Source organism: Zootermopsis nevadensis, unplaced genomic scaffold (assembly GCF_977971745.1).
Source record: "Zootermopsis nevadensis isolate Lab colony 2312 unplaced genomic scaffold, Znev_1.0 Znev_ptg000007l, whole genome shotgun sequence".
In the NCBI taxonomy this organism is placed as follows: Eukaryota; Metazoa; Arthropoda; class Insecta; order Blattodea; family Termopsidae; genus Zootermopsis; species Zootermopsis nevadensis.
Window position 1 is genome coordinate 8,322,148 of NW_028259139.1, and position 18,553 is coordinate 8,340,700.

An 18,553-nucleotide genomic window follows, 5' to 3' on the forward strand; every position below is an offset into this window, starting at 1 on the left:
CGTCAGCTATCTCTCCGGCTCAAATACATAGTTTTCTTAGTGTCATCTGTGTTTTGTGTATCAGGGCAGTGACATACGTAGTTCTTGCACGTATATGCTGGATTCTGGAGAGCAGGGTTGAAACCCGGTGAGTTGAAATGAGATACGTCGTGGTCAGAGTGATACAGACACAGGGTTCTCTCCGAGTTCGTACGTTTCTCTTAGTAATGATTACAATCGTTTGATTCTCGATGTGCAAATAATTTAAACAGGACCTTCAAGGGAAATAACTCTTAAGATGGCTGTCTGCTGGGTTGTTGCGCTGTGTAGTCAGGTCGATGTTTACCAACGTTTCAGAGATCATACTGCCTCCGTCATCAGGGCGATAAGTATGAAGATTTCTGTCTTCTGGGTTGTTGCGCTGTGTAGTCAGGTCGATGTTTACCAACGTTTCAGAGATCATACTGCCTCCGTCATCAGGGCGATAGGTATGAAGATTTCTGTCTTCTGGGTTGTTGCGCTGTGTAGTCTGGTCGATGTTAACCAACGTTTCAGAGTTCATACTGCCTCCGTCATCAGGGCGATAGGTATGAAGATTTCTGTCTTCTGGGTTGTTGCGCTGTGTAGTCTGGTCGATGTTAACCAACGTTTCAGAGTTCATACTGCCTCCGTCATCAGGGCGATAGGTATGAAGATTTCTGTCTTCTGGGTTGTTGCGCTGTGTAGTCTGGTCGATGTTAACCAACGTTTCAGAGTTCATACTGCCTCCGTCATCAGGGCGATAGGTATGAAGATTTCTGTCTTCTGGGTTGTTGCGCTGTGTAGTCTGGTCGATGTTTACCAACGTTTCAGAGATCATACTGCCTCCGTCATCAGGGCGATAGGTATGAAGATTTCTGTCTTCTGGGTTGTTGCGCTGTGTAGTCTGGTTGATGTTTACCAACGTTTCAGAGGTCGTACTGCCTCCGTCATCAGGGCGATGAGTATGAAGATTTCTGTCTTCTGGGTTGTTGCGCTGTGTAGTCAGGTCGATGTTTACCAACGTTTCAGAGGTCGTACTGCCTCCGTCATCAGGGCGATGAGTATGAAGATTTCTGTCTTCTGGGTTATTGCGCTGTGTAGTCAGGTCGATGTTTACCAACGTTTCAGAGATCATACTGCCTCCGTCATCAGGGCGATGAGTATGAAGATTTCTGTCTTCTGGGTTGTTGCGCTGTGTATGTTGCGCTGTGTAGTCTGGTCGATGTTTACCAACGTTTCGGAGGTCATACTGCCTCCGTCATCAGGGCGATGAGTATGAAGATTTCTGTCTTCTGGGTTGTTGCGCTGTGTAGTCTGGTCGATGTTTACCAACGTTTCGGAGGTCATACTGCCTCCATCACCAGGGCGATGAGTATGAAGATTTCTGTCTTCTGGGTTGTTGCGCTGTGTAGTCTGGTTGATGTTTACCAACGTTTCAGAGGTCGTACTGCCTCCGTCATCAGGGCGATGAGTATGAAGATTTCTGTCTTCTGGGTTGCGCTGTGTAGTCTGGTTGATGTCCACCAACGTTTCAGAGGTCATACTGCCTCCGTCATCAGGGCGATGAATTCATAATTCTGTGTTATATTCAGTTATAATTAATATTTGTAACTATGAACGTATGTCTGTACCACGTTTTTGATCTAGGAGATGTATATTCTACTTCCGAACTCAGGGACCCCATTTCAGCTGATTATTTTCCTTTTGTCTGTTCGGCTTATCCTCGCCCTCCCCAAATATAAATTTAGAACGAATTCTTTGTTATTATAAGTGGCTTGTGTCGGAAACGTATTCCTTACAGACCGCTCAGTATTTCAGAAACATGTGGCAGGCTGTTTGTTGATGGTGGCGATACTTGGTATCGTATTCCACGGAATCTCGGTTGGTTTTTGTTTTTGTAGGATTTGAGGTTATGACGGTGGTGTGTCTGAAGACAGCAATGTTTTGATTTTTGTTACTTCACGTGAAATTCGTAGTTGATGAAATGCCAGTCTTTCGAAGGGTTTTAGGTTTCGATCTTCTTCTTATCCTACATATTTCCATCGGTCTCTGATATTAAATTAGACTGACCGATTCGTTGGTCTGTTAGCCAAATTCTACGCTGTATTATATCAGTTGTGGTTCCCGTAGAATTATGAATATGAATAAATTTGTTATTCTGAAAATACGAGTTAAACTCATACACGAGGCGTAGTTATTAGACATGCGAAATACGCTCATCGAGTAAAAAATAATGGAGACATCATTCAAATACTATAAAGGTATGGCAGTTTAAGTCTAACAGAAACTGGGTTATTAATAGAAATGAGGAACGGAAAAGGGAAACCTCCGAAATAAGATTTTTAAGATAGAGTAAGAAAGAAATGAATTTTGTCTGTGGAGCAGAGTCCTGGTTGAAAAGGTAACAGTCGCTCAGCTGATAAATAAATTTTCCCGCCTTTTATTTAACGTGATTTTCATTTATGAGAATCGCATAAAGCAGTCTGACAGGCTAATGGAGATATATTCTTCTACAAATCACACGGAATTTTAACAAGAAACTTATTAACCTTTGCACCAAACGTTTTTCGAAGTAATATATAATAATTCAGTCCGTACCGCAAAGAAAGCACTACACTTCAACATTAGACAGATCAACTGGTTAATGTTGTCTAAACAATTGTCTCTGTTTATGCAAGGTTAATGATTTTTGAAGGAGGCGATAAGGAATAGTCACTTATGAGCTTTAAAGGTTTCATTATGAAGATTTCTAATGCTGTGCCTATATGCTGTCTGGTTATAATACGGATTTGTAACAAATAAGGCACGCGCTATTGTCGATGTGTTTTACACTTGTTGCGTCAGTTAAAGCGGCTTATTACTGCTGTGTTGTCTTTATGTAATTCAAGTGTAGCAATACAAGAATAATGTTTAATTAATTTATGTGTGACAGCATTTTATACTGGTTTACTAAACAGTCTTGTAGATGGCTACCAACGTCTTGGAGAAACAGACGCTTCCATCATCTAGTCTGAAACGTCGTAATTCAAACACTGATGTGTTTTCTTCTGATTTTATTTAACCGAACGCCAAGAGAATTTATAACACTATATCGAGATGAACTGTAAATTTTAAAACAGCTGACAGGAATTTGCTTGGAAAGTTTACTGGATATGGTTGCCAGGTTGTCACAGTGAACGTGATTTTACAAAGGCACTGAATTCAGTCTTCTCGTGAAGCGAATTTAGTTAGCAATTTTGGCTCAACAAACGCAATTAAGCGAGGGTTTGTTACGGTCGGATTAATTAGATGGATAGTGGCCTGGTCTTTAAAGCAGTTCCTCCTGGCAGATATAATCCATCTTCTGTGGCTGCGTTATAATTGTTATGTAGCAAACAGAAAGACCGCTTCGGACATGAAGGTACTTGTTGAACTGCGTGTGTAAATTCTCAGTGTTCTATGGTCGAAAACACAATGCAGAAAATTAATTCAAAATTTAACATAATTGAGAAATTGTGAAATTAAGGAGGTCGAGATTCCCGAAACATCTACCACGCTCACATGAGAAATACACATCAATGCGTTCTAGACCTTGGTATCAGACGGAAGTGAATAGTTAACTTCGCGGTGTTACACCGACCTCCAATGCCCGCTTGGATTTAGTAGCAAAGAGAAACTTGTTTACCCCGCCGGGAATCAAACCCCCGCTATCGAGTCTGTAACCTGTCACACTGTTTAATGAAAATCCATATTTATCTTATCCTCCCATGTGCGCTTACGTCTTTCAAGCTATCATCTCCTTTCATATTTTCCGATTAAAAATTTTGGCCGCATTTTTCGTCTCTCACATGCAACGTAAATCTTCCACGAATCTCATTCTCCTTAATTTATTGCACCAATAATATTTGTGGAATGTACAAATCATGATCCACGTCACACAAAACTTAGTCGGAAAACCTGAAGAAATTTTTTCAGATGATGATATTAAAATCGATCTTAAAGCTATGTAGTACGGAGTGGGTTTATCTGATTCAGGATCGGGTAAGGAGGTGGGCTTTTTTAAACATGGTAATGAACCTTCGTGTTCTATAAATTTCTCAATGTATTTACCAGCTGTTCGACCATTAGCTTATCAAGACTTCGCACCAAATTTGAAACAGTTAAACGTCATAGGGTACAGCACACACTAGAAAGGCTTGCCTTATTGTGATGGTCATTTGAAAGATAAAAGTCGAGCATCGGAGTAGAGTGGTTAGCACTCCTGTTACGTGTTTAGGAAGTCCCTGTTTCAGATCTTTGCTCGGAGACCGGTTATCCTGATTGAGGTTCTTACTTTTTCTCAGTATCTCCAGGAAAATGATAGGCTACTTCCTTAAATTAGACGTCAGGCACTTCCTTCCGAATCCTTTCCAATTCATTATTCACTATCATATCATTCAACGTTGTATTCTCGTAGCCACCAACATCGTCGATAAACATACCGCAAATAGACATATGATGAATATTAATTACGTGTGGTTGTAGCATAGTGCCAGTGGTTTGTATAATGCACGGTGTTTTTACTGCGACAATTCTAGGACGTTGAAGATCCTGTGACTGGAATGAATATGGAAAAGGACTCGAAGGGATGAAAGAGAAATCCCTCATGACCTACTTTAATTTATTATCCCGGAATTTGCCTTCAGCTCCGGGAGAGGCTAGCAGTTGTTGGCTGGAACAGCAATGCAAATCAACATCGTTACTGTTTTGTCAACCAATTGCTCATTCTGTTAACGAAATTAGTTTCAGATGCACAAATGTAACCGGCCATATAAATTACATGACCTGCAAAATAAATTTATCCAATATCTAAAATGTTTTCATTCCTAAATATGCCGCCGTGAGATGTCTTCATTGGTTTCTTGTTATTAAGTAACAGAAGGTTGGAAGAAATTGAGTTATGAGTAGCTTTAGGGTGATATAATCGAGGAAAATAGACTATAAATAAGGTAAACACGGAAGAGACGAGATATGCTTACACAATTTTTGTCGGAAAACGTAAAAGGGAAAATGTCACTTGAGAGACCTAGGAGTAGACGCAATGATGATGATGATGATGATGATGAAATGGATCTTGAAGAACGGTGGATGTCCCCTCCCTCTCCCGACCGTGTGGGACAAATTAAAATGGTCCGTTTATGTGAAAACAGTAGTGCTTCTTGGGTTTCATTTGACAAATTCATTTAGCCACTGGGGTTTCAACGGATAATAACTTTCTCATAGTATTTAATTAACTGAAAAGAGTACAGATAGCTTTCTGGAGTAAAGGAGAGGGTATTATGGGATACTTTAAACATTATTTTAGGGAAATTTGTTATTCATGACAGAAAGTAAATTAATGAAAAGGACACGTACTTTTGCATATTCTAAGAATTTTTTTAACAATGAAGACAAGAAATTTTGAGTGGTGTATTGAGAAAAGAAACTTTCTCTGACGTAGTGTAAACGTGTTTAATTTTCCATCTGGTTGAGGAGTAGGAAAAATACTGGATTTATTTTGTTTATACTGATTGACTTCGTGCTTTTGTAACTGGAAAACTATGACAAGAAACAAAGTAAAACTTTCATATTGTAACCAAGAATGTGAGAAGATAAATTTTTTCCAAAATTGATAGTTTTATTTTTGCATGCTCCGTTAGTCAGACAGCAGAAACTGGCATTCCGTAGGAGAAACTTTGGTTTCGTATGCACCATAAATAAACGAGACCTTATAAATTATTTTCATTGTCCCCTCTATACCACGTATAAGCTTGTATGACGCCACTGTTTCTTTATATATCGAAGCAAGATGGCTTGACGCAAGACAAGAAAATTCCGTCCCTTTTGGCCAAGTATCTCTTTATCTTGTTATGCTGCAGCCCTGGCACAGAGATTCATGTCACAGGCAGAGTCCATTTCATAGATGAGAGGATAATATTAAAACAGATCTATGAAATAATATCGCGAAAAAGTTGATAGATTGTTATAGTTCAAGACAAGATCAAATATCGGTCTGATGTGATATTGTTGAGAATTTAGATTCCATAATAAGAGAAAAAGCAGATTACTGTAGTGGTGACGCTGTGTGCTTTGATTCGGAAGGTAACTGGTTCGATTCTTGGCCAGTTTACCTCGTCCTTTGATAGAAATATCTCCTGAATTCATTATCTGGGTTTGTCTTACCAAAGAATTTTTTGACGTTCAGAATTTTAAGTGTGTAAATATAAAATTTTAAGAGACAGTGATGGGCTACGCATGTAGATATATTGAGAGGATGGCGAATTCATAAGTAATTTGAGTCATTTTGACACCACATAAGTCCACATTTGATAGAATCTATCAATCACTGGGGATAAATGCATCATTTTCCGACATTATTGTTTGTGTTTATTGCCTTGTCTAACTTATTTTCCGTGTAAAAATGACGTAACTCCTGGACTCATGTTGTGTTAATATTGTTGCCTTTTGGTTATGATCATAGAGAAATGACTGAAGCGGACAGACACAGGTCACCCCCAACACTGACGAAATACGTCTAACAACAATGTTTTTTTGTGGACTGAAGTTGTTTTACTAATTTCCGATTTATTGTACTCTTCGTATCTGAGTTCGTACTTAATCTTTCACTATGAATTGTTGCCTTAAATCCCATGTCTCATTAGCCATTAATGACTTAATTCTGATAAAACACTATTCTGTCTGAATATGGATAGCGATTTAATAACACAGTACCATAATATCCGTCCTTAAAAAGGTACATGTAAGAATTATTTTCATTATCTTTTCATTGGAAATATAGAGGTTATAACCATATTTCAATGCCTACTTACTTTCCACCCATCCTGTAGTTTAGGAAGGATTCTTCACGATTTTTGTAATTTAAGGTAACTTCCGTTGTAAAAATGCCATATGTTCATTTAAAATTTAAATTTTCTCCAACATAATCCCTAGCGATTTGAGTCATCTCACACTGCTTGTTATATTCTACTCAGGATATTAATATTCATGAGCGCTATTTATAATTTGTCTTTTAACTATCCGGTTGTTATTGTTTAATCTCTCTGAGTAAGAATGAAAATATTATAATAAGGATTATGTTTGTACAGTGTTGCCACGGACTGCAGTTGTGACAGAATTCCATGATATAATTGACGATTTCTCCTTCAGATTGTCATTATACGTTACGGTGATATTTCCACGTTGACGTGATAGTAAAAGGTCATAAGTCTCGAGAGTAGAGACACATTACAGGAAACCGGAAACTTTGATTGAAACTTATTATATATTTATATAACATTATAGAGTCCTTTAATTAAACATTGTGTAAGCACTGATCCATCTCGAGTAATTGATAGTTAGTCAACTGGTCAAGTATTTACTTACCTTTAATGAAACTTGAAGGTTTTTTACCTTATTAAAAAGTCAAAAATACATCCTTATGCACTATAAGCTCCGTTTTAATTTAGGCTTAACATTCCATCTGCGATTTGTCTCCCAAATGAAATTTTACTTTTAAGGGTTTCTTGATTAAAACGTTGTGTGTATGATTTCCCTCGTGCATGTTAACTCCCCACGAACCTAACCTCACTTATTTAATTACCCTGATAGGCCTATTATATTGTGAAGCTTAGAATTTGTGAATCGCTTCAGTGCATGGTCTTTCAATGACGTTAATGGTAAAAGTACAATAATTTGTATATATATATATATTGCTTAGAAAACGCATAGTTTGCGTGGTTCTAACTTCACACTCCTGATTCCGTTACTCCGTAAACTTTGCCCTCTCTTCTTAGGCGCTCAGTTTTCGCCATATCTTTCCGTAATAGATTAAAAAACTTTCGTAATTAAAACAGGTTTGATTACATTCGATGTTAAAAAGTGATCGGTCTGCGTAAATGAGAGTCTATACTTTTGGTGTTTGAAATTGCACATAAGCGGCTTCCGAGTTGGAAATTCGCCGAAATTAATTGACTTTTTCCGCTTTCGTAATTCCGTACTGACCCTTTCTTCCATTTTACACCCAAATCATCCGCGAAAGGATCTTTATTTAAAGTTCTAATTCTCACTTAACAGAGCTGGAAGATAGCAGATTACAGTCACAAAGTTTATCATTGGGATCTGTTCTAACCTGACATGTATAGAATGAATGTTTCGAGATTTTACTTCATGCACTCCCGCACAATGACTATTATACACTCCTACTTCAAAACATTTATCTTTGTTTCGTTCTTATTATATATTGTATTTCACTTTGTCCTATTCCTGTCCCCATACCTTACTTTCTGAACGAAGTTACTCCATTACAGTGTTTGTTTTACAAAGGCTTTATACAATCAAATCTGAAACTGGCTTTTAGTCGGTTAATGCACAGCATATGTTGCTGTAGCACTATATTTCCAGACCAAGCGCTTGAAAGAAGAACAGCACAAGATACTTTATTATATTCTATGGGATTGCATAATAAAAAATCTGAATGCATTGAACATTCACTCTGTATTTATGTGACATCTGTTATAAGAATCAGTGGGATTTGAGGTTCTCACGGCGATAAGTACGAAGATGGCGGTCTTCTGGGTTGTAGCGCCGTGTGAAGGACCTCTGAAACGTTGGTAAGTTTATACCAAAGTACACGGCGCTAAAATCCGATGCAGAATCATCTTCAGTTTTAATATTATCTTGCGATTTCACCATCTAACTTTATATTTTATTGCATTTCGCATTTTGTATTAAGTTGGATGCATTTCAAATTTATTTCGTTATAAGAAAGTAATGATTAATAAAAATACTCTCTTTAAATGGACTCCATTACCGTCGTAAAAAAGAATTTACAATTTAATTGAAAACACCACAATATTTTAATCAAGTTTGAATGTAATCTATATTGTGACCGAAATTTAATGTTTTTACAAGCTTACACACACGGCGACTACCTCTGAAAATGGCATAGTGTGGCCGAAAATGTTCGGGAAATCCTAATTTTTTAAAGCTGTATTAGGTGGCGATTGTAATTTAATTTGACGGTAACACGCCTTCATCGCGTAAGGGAAAGTGACGTTTTCTCAATCAATGCAGCATCCCAGAAGACTATCATCTTCATACATACCGTCGTGAGAACGTGAAATCTCATAGTTCCAGAGTCTCCTTGATATTATACAATCGTGCCACTTGGAATTCAACGCCAGATAAACTCAACAAACATTTCTCGTCACGATTCCATGAACCCAATGTTTGTTTCTTGACATAGCTTCAGACTGGCAGATATACAAGAGTTAATATATCTGACGCGCAGTGACGCTACTAGGACATTGGGCAGAGAGCCAAGCATTTTGAGTGTTTATAACACCAAGACATTAGCTAGGCTTGCAATGGATCTACTTCAGGCATTTGTCTTCTTCTTATCAATCCAAAGAGGAGGGACCTCGCAGTGAATATAATAAACTATGTATAAACGTAAACTAGCGAGCTAACTAGTTGAGTAATTGAATGCTAACTCAACTATATAACTAACTACATTAGTGACTAAGTACAATTTTGAATTACTAAATAGCTAACTAAATGAATAGAGATAACTGACTACACGTTTGAAGAAGAGGAAGTCACTACCAACTTAATTTACTGAATAACTAGTTAAGTATCTAACTACCAACTTGAATAACTCTCTGACAAGCTAAATGGTCACAGATTGCTTTTTTGTCCAATCTAATATTTTTTTTTTGATTTTTCAGTGAATTTTGTGTATTTCCCCCTATGTGTTCATATATCTTGGTAATTAGAAAATGTTATTAATTAAAAAGTCCCCTATGCAGTGCACATTACCAGAACAGCTATATTTTGAGCTATTTTCTTGAGGCCGGATAATCAGTTGTTCTCCGAGGTTTTCCCCAGTCACATCACATGATGCTAAGGATGGTAAAACCGTACTCTGAAACACACCACTATCGTGTCCTTTCAGATCCTTATATGCTCACTATTTGTGATTATGTTCACATCTCGTTCAGCGCCTAATACGTTCTGAGTTGACGAGAGAGCATCTGAGTTAAGTCAAATGTTACTTAATCTGTCACAAATCGAAATATTCTCATAACTACTCTCACCTTAACGTCCTATATCTGTTTCTATAGAGTAAAAGACCAAGTTTCTAACCCATACACATAACGGGTAAAATCAGTGTGGTCGTAAGAACCCTTTGCTACAAATAATAACAATAACAACAAAGCATTCAGGATAGTGAATCGAATATGGTGATCTCTTAACGCTTATACATAAACATCAATCTCTCTGAAATGATGTGAGGATGAGGACAACTGTATATCTCACTTTGCATACAAATGGATTAACATGACAGGCCCTCGGGGGCCGAGATCTGAGGGGACCGGTACGAACTAGAAGCAAAGAAGCAGCCACCATGAAGCCTGCTGGCAATGCTACAAACATTTCCCTATCCTTAACAGCCAAAGAAACAACACGCGGTTGTCTTATAGACGCTGTAACTATTTCACATGTCTGTTAGATACACTTAACCCAACGAGTTCCATAAACTCACTGTAGTCCTAAGAACAAAGAAACTTGTAGGCTGGTCCTGAATATGTCCGTTCTGTCCGATGTCGATTTTGAACATGATGGGAACATTTAATACGGTAAACATTTTGTATTTATCCTTGTAATAATTTTGCGACAAAGATTTTCTCGTTCTGTTCCAGCAGGTGTTTAATGATGGTTATCTAAAACTTTGACACCGGTTGATTTATTGTCTCGTAATTATATGGGATATTCTGCAGTCTGGCATAAGTCTGACAGTAGAATGACAACTAATTATGAGAAGACGTAAGTTAGAAAAACTTCAAATAAGATCAAAAAATAGCGATACAATTTTGACAATTACCTTCAGTAGAGCAATTTCCAATCTATTTTGGGATGTTTATTTATTAACTATTGGAATATCTAAGGATTTTTGACAACTGTATAAATCATGTAACTTAGGATGTTGGAATTACGAAGTTGGGAGGATGAGTTTGAAACTCAGAAGCCGGTAAAGTAACCACAGAAAATGTGCATTAAGACTGCTTATTTTAGCTTGTCTCTGGACGATATGAATGATTTTACTAGGCCTGGCATGATTAGTCTCGACGCACATTAACAGACGTTTTGATCTGGCAGAAGTATTAAATTAATTTTACGTTCACAGAGATCCAATATGAATGTTTCTGTTGTGATTTCACTCAAATGCTTTCTCAAATGTCTTATTCATGCAGTATAATCACCATTCCTCTCTGTCATGGTCTGTTTTATTACGCGTAACATAATCGACTCCTCCCGAATATTACCACATTACATGCCTGTCAGTTATATCGTATGTAAAATGATTGTACTCATTTCATAGTTTTTTTTTTCTGTTTGGATTTTCCCCCCAGAAAGTTTCAAATTTATCCATAATATTTTTTTTTATATCAGAAAATATATTTTGTTTCATAAATGGCCTTTTTCCACGGGGCAAAAAACTGTTTCATGAAATATCGCTTTTAATCATGCATTACAGGTTTCAGGTCCGTTTTTGAAGCGTTGGGCGAAGGGATTTCCGGGCCAGTTTTAATTAAAAAGTGAATCTCTTTGGCCGTTTTGACAGTAATTGGCAACAATTTAATATCTTCAAAATCTGCGGCAATATTCGTTGATACTGCGCATGTGCCGGACGTTTTTGTGTTCCGGAGGACAAGAGGAAGGGTCAGAGGAGGAGGAGGACGGGGAAGAGGGTGTGGGTGGTTACGTTGCTGATGAGGGAAACGAGTCAGCGAAAATCCCTCAGGGTGTGGTTACCGGCGATTTTTAGCCATCAACAAACACGGAGCGCGCAGTGCATTATAAAACCTCTATCCGTGCGTGGGAGTAGGAATCAACACAGACAGCCACCTAAGCTAATTCCTTTCCCTTTCATCAGGAGGTAAACCATTTTCCTTCCATTTGTGCAACAATTTGCGAAAAAGAGTAAATGGACTGAAATGTGATAATCAGATTTCAACTATTTCAATATTTTGATTTGAAGTAATCAGAAAACGTGCAGGTCTACAGATCTTATTCGTAAGACTTTAACGGAACAAACATCACGGTCGAATGAATGGTTTCTACTTTTGCATCATATTCGGAAACCCCAAGTCTAAATATTGTACGAGATGTGCGATTAAACTGACTTAAATTTCCGTGGTTTTTTCTCATTGTGTAGCCGATTTATTTATCTGTCTCAATGTACGTAAGGATTAATTCCTTTTAAATTATTTATTAACAATTTATTACGAAGTTGGAAAGACGTTGGAAGGTAAACCAGAAATTAGTTAATTGAACCTCAAGGTAAGATTAAGGCAAATTCTTGCCTTTTGTATGGGAGTTTCAATAAGTGAATCTCAAGCCGTAGCGTGACTTATAAGAAGGATTTATAGCTTCAATACTTAACGTGGTATAGTTCGAAAGTTTAGTTACGGTTTACAGTGATTATTTTCAGTGCCTGAATTTGTTACATCGATCATCACAGTACAGTGGTTAGAATTCCTGCGTCGTATTTAGAAGAATTTTGATTTGATTCTAGGTACGGAGTTTGTCTGCCCTAACTGATATATTTCACAGCTCCCTCCGTCTTTCCACACAGAATCTGCTATATACCACTGATTTGTTAATGAGTAACTCTCCATTTTGTATTTATAAATTTCGTGCAATTATAAATGTAGACCGCTATTATTTTCTCAAACAGCATTAAACAACTGATCTTTTTAATAGCGATGTGTTTTCTTTGCGGTAAGAACTCAATATTTAAATATTATTTAGACGACGTTTCGCTTCAACGGGTTAAGATACATTGCAATACTACTCTGCCATCTATATTTGTCTCTGAAATTATATTTTAAAACTAAAATCTTTGTGATACCTTTACATCACTTACCATTTCCATGAATTTAATAATATTTGTAGGAAATACAGATTATGAATCTCATCGTATGGAACTTTCCTGATCTAAGTGTTGGGATCAGAACGGGGCAGTATGAGAAATATTAACTTTTAAGTAATAAAATGTTTTTGTAACACTTGGGTCTGTTTGTCATGAAGTCTTCCTTATAGGAAAACACAAAACCAAGTCACAGCGTGCATACATTTAAATGAATGGTGGAGAAATGCCTTCTTTCGTAACTCGAGACTCTTACTTGAGGCAAACTTAAATCACTACTTCTCTTCGAAGAAATGGGGATCGCGAAGACAGAAACGAAATGGCTCGAAAGCAGTTCCTTCCCATGGCATTGACAAATTTCAGCGCGGTGTTCAGAGGATTAGTCTCTTGTTTTCTTCGGAAGTATAACCATAAACCTGGAAATATTATACTCATCTCTGACTTCCGAGATTTACTCTGACATAGTTTGCATGAAGTCTCTCGAATACGCAAACACGTGCATTAGTGATAATTGTAGACCTGACCATTAAAAAAATAATTATTGCCTCTCTATTCCTTGTTCTGAATCAGATTAATCCAGTTTACACCCTTTTACGCGTGCTTTAAAATAAATTTTAATATATATATATTTTTTATTTTTGTCAACGCTTAGGTCTTTTAGATTACCTTTTAATTTCAGGTTTTCCGACTAAATTTTTCTACGCACTTCTAATCTATATCGTGCATGCTACATTCCCACTTAATTTATTACCTGTTATCGCAAGATTATTCCTGCAGAATTACCCTTTGTAGTATGTCGACACGTCAATTTAATTTCTTTTACTTGCAAGATTACCACAATCGTTGGACAAATCCCTACTGAGACAAGAGCGTTCAGGTGTTTATAGCAACAGATAATATGTTGGATAGTTGAGAATTACGTGCAGTTAGTTGTGTCTCATATGTTCGGTTTCAGCAAATACGTGTTCTGCATTGTGAACCACTCGATATTCTTATCGCTATTGGACGATATTTTGAACGTTTCGCTGTGAGAGGAGAGTGTACTAACACCTGGATCATGGGTTCTGCCTTCAATTACATCCTGTTACTATTTGCTCGTCACGTTATAATGCAAGAGCGAACAATTTGTCCGATATCCAATAAACCAATCATGTACGTCTCGACAGACAGTTTTATGTGTGGGTATTATTGGTTCCGTTTTCAAAACTGACGAATCACAGATCCTGTTATTGATGTTATACAGCGTAGGTTATTGATATTTATAGTGCTCTGACCCCTATTAGAATACATTGCAAAGGTCTACTCAGTATGTGAGATTATAATGCATTTTATTTGAGTGCCACTGAAAATTAAAATAAAAATAATCTTTTTCCACACAATATGCAAAGCGGTCGCGTACAGAACAGTATTTGGTAAAAAAATATTTACTTATTGTGGTGTATATTGAGTTTACAACTCTTCAGACCAGCTGTTGTTATGTTAATATTAATATAGCGATATATAACGTTACAACGCAGAATCATTTTATGGTAAATACAAGAAGGTAAAAGATTACTTTGTAAGTCTAACGCTTTCTTAACTGTAGATTAGCGCCGAGTGATAAGGGAGTTGCTAATGATGAATTGGAAATTGTGTGAGAAGAAGCTGTTGATGCCTATTACTATTATAATAGTTGCCTTGGAAGGTATGTCATGAATTAGATTTTGGCGTTAGACGACTTTTATAAGAGAGTAAACAAGAGTTCTGGAAATCTCTTACTCTCTATGATTTTATATTGAAACGAAAGAGTTTCTCCATTCTTTACAGAATTTTCTGTAACTAATTTGAACAGCAAAGATTGCATGCTTGGCTGAGAACTGTACAGAAAGGCATGACGAATTGTTTCTACGCGTCAGAACAGTTATTACTAGTTTATGATAAATGATCAAACAACACCTAGGCTTTTGCTTTCGTTTAGTGTAGGTTCGCTTGGGAAAAGTGGAGTAGTTATTTTCGGCTGTCAAGCTGATTTAATCCATAAGAAAATATAGACCAGTGTAATTAAAATCGATCAGTAATGCATCTCAAAATTGAATAATTATCAGTTGTATTCTTATCCGTTGTAATGGTAATTTGAATTCATTAACCATTTAAAGCCGAAACTTCAGTAGATAATATTTAATAATTCATTCCGTACCGCAAAGACGGTTTCTCACTCTGGTAGCAATAAATTTAGACGAGAGTACTTTGGCATGTGTGGTAGGGTCTGGGAGAATCTTCGTCTGGCTGGAATTCTGCAGTCTAGGGCCCGTTTTTTGTTGGAACTTGTGGCAGGAACATGGCTCCTAAGCGATCCATTCCCGTCAATCGTGATGGGTTATACGGCCAGCTAGTCACTTCACCAAATTAATGAATTATTGTGCATTTCGTCTGTTGGTACTAACTAGTGACCAACTTCAGCATTGAAAAAAATATATTTATTTTTATTGCGCCTATTATTTTTATATTATTTATTTAGTGTTCTGTCTGACGACAGGTCCATATGAACAGGATCCTTCCATCCTTTTCTCGGACTGGGACCTGTTCATATACGTTCTTGGCAGATGATCCAGAAGTGGTTTGCCATTGCCTTCTTCTGTGTGTGAATGGAGTAATTGTTGGGATGCCACGGAGAAACTGGGGAAGCCCCCGGAGGAAAACTCCGTGTTGCCTAGACCACGGCCTTGCCCAACACAAGTTATAAATTCAGGCACCGCCGGGAATCGAACCCGAGACCCCAGGATTACAAGGTGTACATTTTTAAAGAAGAGGCCGACTGGTTTTTTGTTGTAGGAAAATATACAGAAAACATGCAAATTCTGACATGAGGACTGTTATGAAATCTGTCGTAGTCATTTGTAATCCAAATCTCAACCGTTTTAGATTCGACAGAGTGCAGAGAATGTGAATGATTCATGAGTCGTGTAATTGGTGCAGAAGAACGACATAACGCTGGCAGTGACGACTGGTTTTGTCTCGGTCAAGCTCACGAAGGGTGGTGGCCAGAATAAATCCTCCCCGTTGAGACTGGAGAGACGCCATAACCCACCGAGCCCATATATCACACCGAAAATGTCCAATGACCAAATGCTTCCTCGACCAACTGAGACTTTAAAATCGATTTCTCCTGTACCAGTATATTCCAGATGCGTTTTAACGCAAAATTCTTTAAACGTTTGCAAATATAATTTCTGATTATTATTAAAAGTATTTTAATTTGCAGCGTCATATAAACGAAGTAGCTAAATTCCTCTTTCTTAATTTGTGCTTCCCTTAAAGCAAATTTTACAGATTATTAACATCTCGCAAAACATTGTGAGCAATTATAAACTATTTTGTATCATTAATTTGTGCAGTTGTAATGTATGATGCTAGCCAATTATGGCTATAAGAATAGTAATTTATAATGTCAGATTCAAATGAATTATCCATCCGGTTTTATGAATAAAATGTTTTGCAGCATATAGTAATGATATGTTTTACTGGTTTAATTCTGAATAATAAATAATGTCATGTATTAAACATACTCTGTGGCTAGTGTTGTTTTATTAACATTTTTAACCTTCGAAAATGAGGTGCTGAATTTTGCTAGCGGTGTAATTTTCACTTTATGTTTATGTTAAAATATGAATTTGCAATGTCAGTGCATAAATATAAAGTAATGAATTAAAACAACTCAAATTAATTCAGGAAAGACGTATTTTTAAAATAAAATTCCGTGTTACATCAACAGTATTTCGCCTATATGATATTTCTGAACGAGAATTATGTATCATTCGTGCTGTGTTCGCGCTAGTTCCTATTTGATTGACATTTATATTTAGGCCTATAGTAATAATGAACGGAATATTCACAACAATTATAACTATCCTTCCTCACTACTTTTATCTTCTTTGTTCTTGCAGAAAGAGATAGTTATATCCCGAACTAGAGTCAGTGGGGAACAAGGATCACCTCAGGGTTGACGTGGTAATTTTGATGTATATCAATAAATACAGGAACAACAAATTTAAGAAACCGAATAATTTTACTTTTTAATTTACAGAAAATCTTGTACACTGTTTCCCTGACTGGTACTAAAGTTTGGGTTACTGTCTGAAAGCCCGCTGTCGACTCTGTCCACTTGAGTACTGCCATGTGTTTTGACCTGGAGACCAGATCCCTTGCTGGCGAGGGAACCTTCACATATGGCTTGCTAGCGGGGGGGCCTTCACCCCTGATCTTCCGGCCAGTTGAAACTTAAAGTCAAAAGTTACAGGGGTTCTGGACTGGTATACAATTTTGAATGAAGAGTGGTCCGATTTTTTCTGTAGATAGTTATGTAGAGGATGTGTATGAAATCCAGACGATATTAGTAATGTTATTTTCGTAACAAAGGAACTAATTTCACCCTTGAATAACACATAAATTACCCAGAGAGGCATGTATCCTGAAAACCCTTTGCTGGCCTCAGGCACACCCAACACGTGTCCTATGACCTCTGCATTGTTCACATACAGTGATTCTATTACTGCTTCAAACAACATTGATTTTTCGCGTACCGGGGCTAAAGGAATGCAGCTAATCGACCAAGAGACAATTTTAACTGATTTGCAGCTTTATTGCTAAGAAATAAATACACCAAAAGGAATATCTGTTTTGTAAATTGCATTACATTGTCACAGTTCACGACTTTCGATTCAAATCCAGCCAATCAGAATAGGTCACGTAAGCCAATTTGTTGCTGTATAATATAACGATATATATCGAAGTATCACCCTCTTCTCCCCTCAGCAATTTTAGACATTAAACCCATCTATTTTGAGCAGAATATTTTAATATTCAACGACCGTGGCACGTTGATTACACATAACACTCAAGACTTCGCATTTGCATGGAATTGGCTGTTAGTATAAATTAGAGGAAGGAACTTTAATTGAGACGGTGCATTATAGAAACCAACACGCGTCTATTGTAATTAAAATCATGGTTTAGTAATTTCACCGTTTCGCATGCCAGAGGTACCGGTTTCAAATCTCTGCTCGGAAACAGGCTAGAGAAATGGAGGTTTTCATAGTTTTCCCAGTCACTCCGAGCATCTAAGTTTGGTCACGACATTTGGCTTTGTACTTTTGAAATCTTTCTCATTTCAGTGAACATCGCAGCCGAGTTGTTAACATTACTGATTTTTCTAGAGGTCACGGGTTCAAACCTCATCCCGGACTTAGTTTATATGACTTAAATTAAGCCACAGTCGCTACCTCCCGCATTCTATCCAATTCATCATTTATTGCACTACTCAGTATAGTCTGAGGTATGGACATCGTCATTACATAAGCCACAAATAAATAAATAAATAAATTATGGTATGTAATAATATTTCCGTTAATAGCTACACAGCCATTCATTTTTAAATCGTTATTTACCAATAATATGAGAAGAAGAAAAGGCATTATTATATTAACACTTTAAAGTTGAAGCTTGTCAAAATAATATTTAAGAATTCAGTGTGTACCGCGAAGAAAACACAGCTGTTCACCATTACAAAAATCAAGTTGTTAATGGCGTTTCATATTAGAATCATAGTAAAACCATAAATAAATAGTGAATTATTATAATCGTTGGAAT

The 18,553-nt window shown here is 37.1% G+C and overlaps 1 protein-coding gene across 10 annotated transcripts in view; it reads left to right on the forward strand.

The window, feature by feature from the left end:
- The window catches only part of LOC110829846 (zwei Ig domain protein zig-8), a 520,441-nt gene that overhangs the window by 164,911 nt on the left and 336,977 nt on the right, over window positions 1-18,553 (forward strand). The gene's annotated exons all lie outside the window — the stretch shown is intronic.